The following is a 6,680-nucleotide window of genomic DNA, read 5'->3' as shown; positions in this document are numbered from 1 at the left end:
TGCAACAGATGATGATTAAGCTAGGTTTTTCTCAGGCATGGACATCCATGGTTATGAGATGTGTGACCTCGGCTCGGTTTGCGGTGAAGCTTAATGGTAACTTATCGGAGGGTTTCTTACCAAGCCGAGGTTTACACCAAGGGGACCCTATATCTCCCTATCTATTCTTATTTTGTGTGGAGGGTTTCTCGACACTTCTTAAAAAAGCTCAAAGGGAGAAAGAATTGCAGGGGGTGTCCTTTGGGCGCACTGGCCCCACAGTTACACACTTGCTTTTTGCGGACGATAGTATAGTGTTCCTTGAGGAGTCAAAGGAGAATATGGCAAAGCTCAGGTCAATAATGCATGCATACGAGGAGGCTTCAAGGCAAAAAGTGAACTTAGACAAATCCTCAATCTTCTTTGGGAAGGGATGCAACAATGATGATAAGGAAATTCTGAAACAGGAAGTGGGAATTCACTCCGAGGCACTAAACGAGAAGTACCTTGGGCTCCCTACGGTGGTAGGCAGGTCGAAGGATGGGTGTTTCAAGCATGTGAATGAATCAGCTAGAGGAAAGGTTTTGGGGTGGAAAGGACAAGGTTTATCAAAGGCAGCAAGAGAGGTACTTGTCAAGTCTGTGTTACAAGCAACACCGACCTATTCGATGAGTTGCTTCAAGCTCTCCAAGAAAATGTGCGGGAAACTAAAATCTATCTCTTCTAAATTCTGGTGGGGAGCCGCCAACGGTGAACGAAAAGTCCATGGGTCGCTTGGGACAAGATGTGCACTAGAAAGCAAGCAGGAGGAATGGGTTTTCGAAACTTTGAGATGTTCAACCAAGCTCTCCTGGCTAAGCAAGTTTGGAGATTGCTGTTATGTCCTACATCTCTGGCTGCAAAGGTGCTGAAAGCTAGATATTATTATGATATGGATATTATGGTTGATCCTTGCCCACATGGGAGCTCCTACACATGGAGAAGCTTGATGCATGGCCTGGATCTCCTTGCTCAAGGACTAGTTTGAAGGGTGGGGGAGGGAACGAAAATAAATACCCTACATGATAATTGGATCCCTTGCTAGGGAAGCATGACTCCCCTCGGTGCCATTTACGTACCAAACACGACCAAAGTGGCCGACCTACTATTAGAGGATGGACGGACATGGGACGAGGAAAAGCTACAAACGGTGTTCACCCCATCGGACGCCCAAGACATCAGGCAGAGTGTAGTGGGCGGGCCAGGTAAGGAAGATTTCAGGGCATGGAACTTCACCAAAAACGGAATTTTCACAGTGAGATCAGTGTACCATCTGGGCATCGCGATAAAAACAGCGGGGAAGGCACTGGCCTCCTCGTCTACTTCAGTTGTAGATCACAAGAGCTGGCTCGAGCTGTGGGCTGCGGATGTCCCAAATAAGGTGAAAATACATGGATGGCGGATGCTGAAAAATGGTGGCTGTTGGTTCTGAGCTGCAGCGACGACATGTAAAACCTGGTGTTTTCTGTATCGCATGTGGCCGAGAAGAAACAATCATCCATCGTATGTGGCGATGCCCACACTCGCCGTTGTTCTGGAAATCACTGTCAAAAGCGGTTGAGACGCCGCTGCCAATGTTGCCGAAGTGCGTGGAGGGAGTACAGAACATGCGATCATCGATCCTAGATTGGCTCGGGTCAGCATCGGCGGAAGAGAAGAGACAGGTGATGAGAGCGTGGTACGAGTTGTGGCTTGCGAGAAACAATGCAAGGGACAATGCCAAGATTGAAGACCCAATGCTCATTGCAGAGAGAGTCCTACGCCTGGATGCGGAGTGGCAATCAATCAAAGAGCCCCCAAGGAGAACACAAACTCAGCGTACGTAGCTTGGAAAGTGGGAGAAACCTGACGATGGCCGGGTGAAGGTGAACACAGATGGGGCGATTGCGAAGCAGGATGGATCGGGAGGAGGTGGAGCGGTCCTCAGGGACCATCATGGCGAGTTTGTGGCAGGAACGTGCCATTTTTTCCTAGTAGCTGCAGATCCAAAACTTGCAGAACTTTTGGCGTGTCGGCAAGGGGTTCGACTGGCTCAAGAACATGAAGCTCAGAAGGTGGTGGTCGAGATGGACTCACAGTCTGCGGTAGGGAGGATTAATAACTTGCAGAAAGACCTATCGTCAAGCGGGCAGATTGTCCAAGATATAAAGGAACTGCTAACTCAATTTCAAGAATGCAAAGTCAGATGGGTCCGGCGGTCCGCAAACAAAGTCGCGCATAGACTTGCTAGGGAAGGTTGCTGTAGATCATTATGTTATGTATGGCGCCATGTGGCGCCGAATTTTGTAAGCTCGGACTTAGCCTCTGATGGAGGTTTAGAGCACTAAATAAATTAGCAACGTTCCCCTAAAAAAACCCTAACCACTAGGATATCGAATCACTTATGCATAGAAACTTCCTTTTTTTCATTTATACTTTCCCTAGTTCGTGGAAGCCCCGGTTTTGCAAAGCTTCCAGCCGTTTTCTTTTTTCTTTTTCGTTACAGTTTTTTACTGGAGCAGTTTTATATGGTTTTGTCATTCCTTTTTTGTTTCTTTTCTTTATTTTATTTTTCAATTTCCTTTTTCGTTTACAATTGGTTTTTTAAATGTGCGAACTATTTTGATTTTTTTCAAAATTAAGGAACTTTTTACAAACTAGATGAACTATCTAAAATATGAACTTTTTCCAAACTTGGCAAACATTTTTTAAATTTGATGAACTTTTTTCCAAGATCGGTGTTTTTTTTTCATATTAGATGAACCTCTTTTCAATATCAATGTAATTATTTTCAAATTTGATGACTTTTTTCAAATGGATTAACTTTTTTAGAAAATAAATATTTTGTTTTTCAACTTTTGTCAGATTTTTCAAATTAGATGAACATTTTTTCCAAAATTTGCAAATTTTCTCATAGTCATGGACTTTTCTGAAGTATTTGAACTCTTTTATGAAATCCATGAACATTTTTGAATCACAATTATTTTTTCTTTTTTGTGATATTTTATTCTTTATTCTTTTTTGTTTCTTTTTTCAAAGTCAATGGTTGACCGGTCAACTACGACCAGTCCAAATCGATAGATCGACCCAAATTGATCAAGCAATAAGAAACCTGCGAGATGCGATCGAGTGATCTTCTACATGTGCCGATCAAAGGTCGTCGCGTGCGTGAGTGCCGGTAGCGGCAACCATCGCTTACAACACTGATTAGGAGCTCCCGCGGCGACTATACCTCGCTTCACGTGAGGGAGAAGGATCTCTCGCGTTAAGCATGTACAGTAACGGGCCGGCCTTCTCGCGGATATCTCATGCGATTTCCTGGTTGCTTCCTAGCATTGTTGCCAGTGTGTTAACATCAAGTCCGTGATAAATAAGCAGGGCGTGACCTACTAGGAGGAAAAGAGCCTGTTTTTACACTGTATTTTTTTCCTTTTTTCAGCCGTTTCTTCGTTTCTTTCTCTGTATTTACTGTTTCTTTCCTTTTCCTCATTTTACTCCGGGCCAAACTCGCCGATCTGTATTTATTGCCCATCTGTCATAAACTCACTTAACATGATCCAATCCGCCGATCAGTGGTTTTTGCAAACCATTACACAAGATGTGGTGTTTTCTGCAGAGAAAATGTATCCTAGTGTTTTTCGTAAACCTAGTCTTCAAAGTGGTGTTTTTTTTTTTGCAATTTACTTCATAATTCCACTACTTATATTTCTCTCAACATGCACATATCCCACCTCACCACACATGCACCTCATCAAATCCACTATTTATATTTCCCTCAAAGTGTTAATGAGAAATCCTAGTTATATTATGTGAAATAACTCAACAATATAATAATCAAATAAAATAAATCATATGTATATTCTGATTTCCTCATATTATAATATCAGACAATGAGATTTTTATCGAAATATAATGCAATCAATTCCCGCAGCAACGCGTGGGGTATCGTCTAGTATTCTAAAAAAAGGCAGTGTAAAGTGGTGTGTTATTTTGGCAAAGCAAAAAATGTATGGGTGTGTTTAGAGCACATCTAGATGTGCCCTAGTTATTGCACATCTAAGTGAGTGAATCAAGCATAAAGAGGAAAAGAAAAAAAGAAAAAGAAAATATCCACGCGAATCTCGATGTAAGATCACTGACATAGAACTTAGATGTGCAATACTTATGGCACATCTAGATGTGCTTTAGTAAAACTGAAAATGTATTGGCAAAGGAAAACAATGTTTGGCAAAGGAATAGAAGGCAGCACACCTCGTGGCAGTGTTGTGTTATTTTGGCAAAGGAAAAATGCTTTTCTTATGAAGCAAACGTGGAGGAGAGCTATGTTATTTTGTCAAAATCCTCAAAAAAGTATAGAAAACGGCTATTTGGCTAAGTGGCAATCATCAGTGTGTTATCTTGGTGAAGGAAAAGAAATGTGTGCTTGTGAAGCAAAGGTAGAGGAAAGTTGTGTTATTTTGTCAAAATCCTAGAACAAAATAGAAAAAAGATAGAAAAAAGAGATTATAGTGTCAATCCAGTGTGCGTTATTTTGGCAAAGGTAGGAAGAAATATATGCTTACGCAACAAAGGCAGAGAAACGGCAGCGAAAATCCCTCAATATCTGACGGCACGCACACACAATGACACAATCCATACATATATGTGCCCTCCTCGTCTTCTTTAAATCGTGCCACTGCGCGTTGTCTAGTCTCATCACATTCACAATCTCCTAGCACAACCCAGGTTACCCAGCACAACATGGCAGCCATGACAATCACCACCTCGAGCTTCCTCAAGACCCCATTCCCCGGCGTTTGCACTCCGGCAGCCACTCGCACCCCCTCCCGTGCCGCCACCCGGCGCACCGGGGCCGTCTGCAACTCCATCTCCTCCTCCACCCCTCCCTATGATCTCAGTTCCTTCAAGTTCAGCCCCATGAAAGAATCCGTCGCCTCCCGCGAGATGATCCGTCGGCACATGACCGACATGATCGCCGACGTCAACACCGATGTCATCATCATCGGAACTGGCAGCGCGGGGCTGTCCTGAGCCTACGAGCTCTCCAAGGACCCGTCCGTCAGCATCGCCATCATCGAGCGGTCTGTCTGCCCCGGCGGCAGCGGCTGGCTCGGCAGCCAGCTCTTCTCCGCCATGGTTGTGCGCAAGCCGGCGCACCTCTTCCTCGACGAGCTCAACATCGAGTACGACGAGCAGGAGGACTACGTGGTCATCAAGCATGCCGCGCTCTTCACCTCCACCGTGCTGAGCCGCCTCCTCGCACGGCCCAACGTGAAGCTCTTCAACGGCGTTGTCGTGGAAGACCTGCTCGTCAAAGAGCACCGCGTCGCCGGCGTGGTCACCAACTGGGCGCTCGGGTCGACGAACCAGGTCCAGGACACACACTCACAGGCACAATCCCACATGGACGCCAACGTCATGGAAGCCAAGATCGTCGTAAGCTCATGTGGCCACGAGGGGCTGTTCAGTGCCAACGGGAAGGGAGTCAAACGGCTCGAGGACATGGGAATGATCAAGACGGTGCCCGGAATGGAGGCGCTTGACACCAACATGTCCGAGGATGCGATTGTCCGCTTAACCCGCGAGGTCGTCCCCGGCATGATCGTCGCCAGTGTTGAGGTCGCCGAGATCGACGGGCCCCAGAGGATGGTGAGAAATATACTGCGTTTTTTCACAGGAGTTCTTGGAATCATTCTCATTTCTCTCACCGCCGTTTTGGTGTGTCTTGTCTTGTGGTGGTTGCAGTGCCCAACGTTCGGCGCCACGATTATCTCCGGCCAGAAGGCAGCGCACCTGGCACTCAGGGCGCTCGGCCGTCCGAACGGCATCGACCCGGAGACGGCCCGAGCGTGAGGACCAGCGGCGACACCGTGGACGCCTGGACGACGGAGGTGACACCAAAGCGTACGCTGGTGTTTGATGAAACAGAGGAGACGTTGGACAAAGACTTTATATATGTCATCTGTCTACTTGTGTTTAATCCTCTGTTCATCTCTACTAGTAGCAGCAGGCGTCGTGTTTATAGCACTGCCGCGGTTTGCCCTTCCGCGTGATGGCAACTCCATGGATCCTTCTGGAACAAGATGACAGAATAAAATGGTTGGGCTTCCTATACATGTGTGCGCGCGCGTTGAATTTCCAGTTCTTTATTGGTGTATGCGCACGCTATTTAGGACATGTACAATGGTTGATAAAATAGTTTTATCTTAAATTTTACATGTAATTTCGAAATTCAAAAAACATATATATAATGGGTCATTTTTTAACCTTATCTTTATAAACTTTTCTTATGATTTCTCTCTCCCCCGCCTCATCATTTATCATATGTGGCATTCCTAAGATAGAATCATTGTACATGCCCTTACTCCATGGATAAAGCCTCTGACAAGCGGTAGTTTTTTTTCCCGAGAAATTTTCAGTCTATTCATCTTCCCGACAAGCGGCAGTTTTTTTTTGAGGAATGCCATCATGGCTCACTTTATTGCTTTCAAATAGTTGTTACATCATCCACAAGCAAAGAAATGATAAAACTAGGATGTTCATCAACTCAAACATTGTGATTGTGATTAGCCTCCCTTTAGCTAGGCTATGAGCAACAAAATTGGCATCCCTATTATAGAATGAATACTCAACTCTACTAAAAGTAGTGGCCTGTATACAAATATCCTCATAGAAGCAATCAG

The 6,680-nt window shown here is 45.2% G+C and overlaps 1 pseudogene; it reads left to right on the top strand.

Moving 5' to 3' along the window:
- Positions 1-4,697: 4,697 nt before the first annotated feature.
- LOC123058921 (thiamine thiazole synthase 2, chloroplastic-like) lies at positions 4,698-6,256 on the top strand (annotated as a pseudogene).
- The last annotated feature ends 424 nt before the right edge of the window (positions 6,257-6,680 follow it).

Source organism: Triticum aestivum, chromosome 3A (assembly GCF_018294505.1).
Source record: "Triticum aestivum cultivar Chinese Spring chromosome 3A, IWGSC CS RefSeq v2.1, whole genome shotgun sequence".
Taxonomy (NCBI): Eukaryota; Viridiplantae; Streptophyta; class Magnoliopsida; order Poales; family Poaceae; genus Triticum; species Triticum aestivum.
This window is presented reverse-complemented; position numbering and strand designations above follow the sequence as displayed.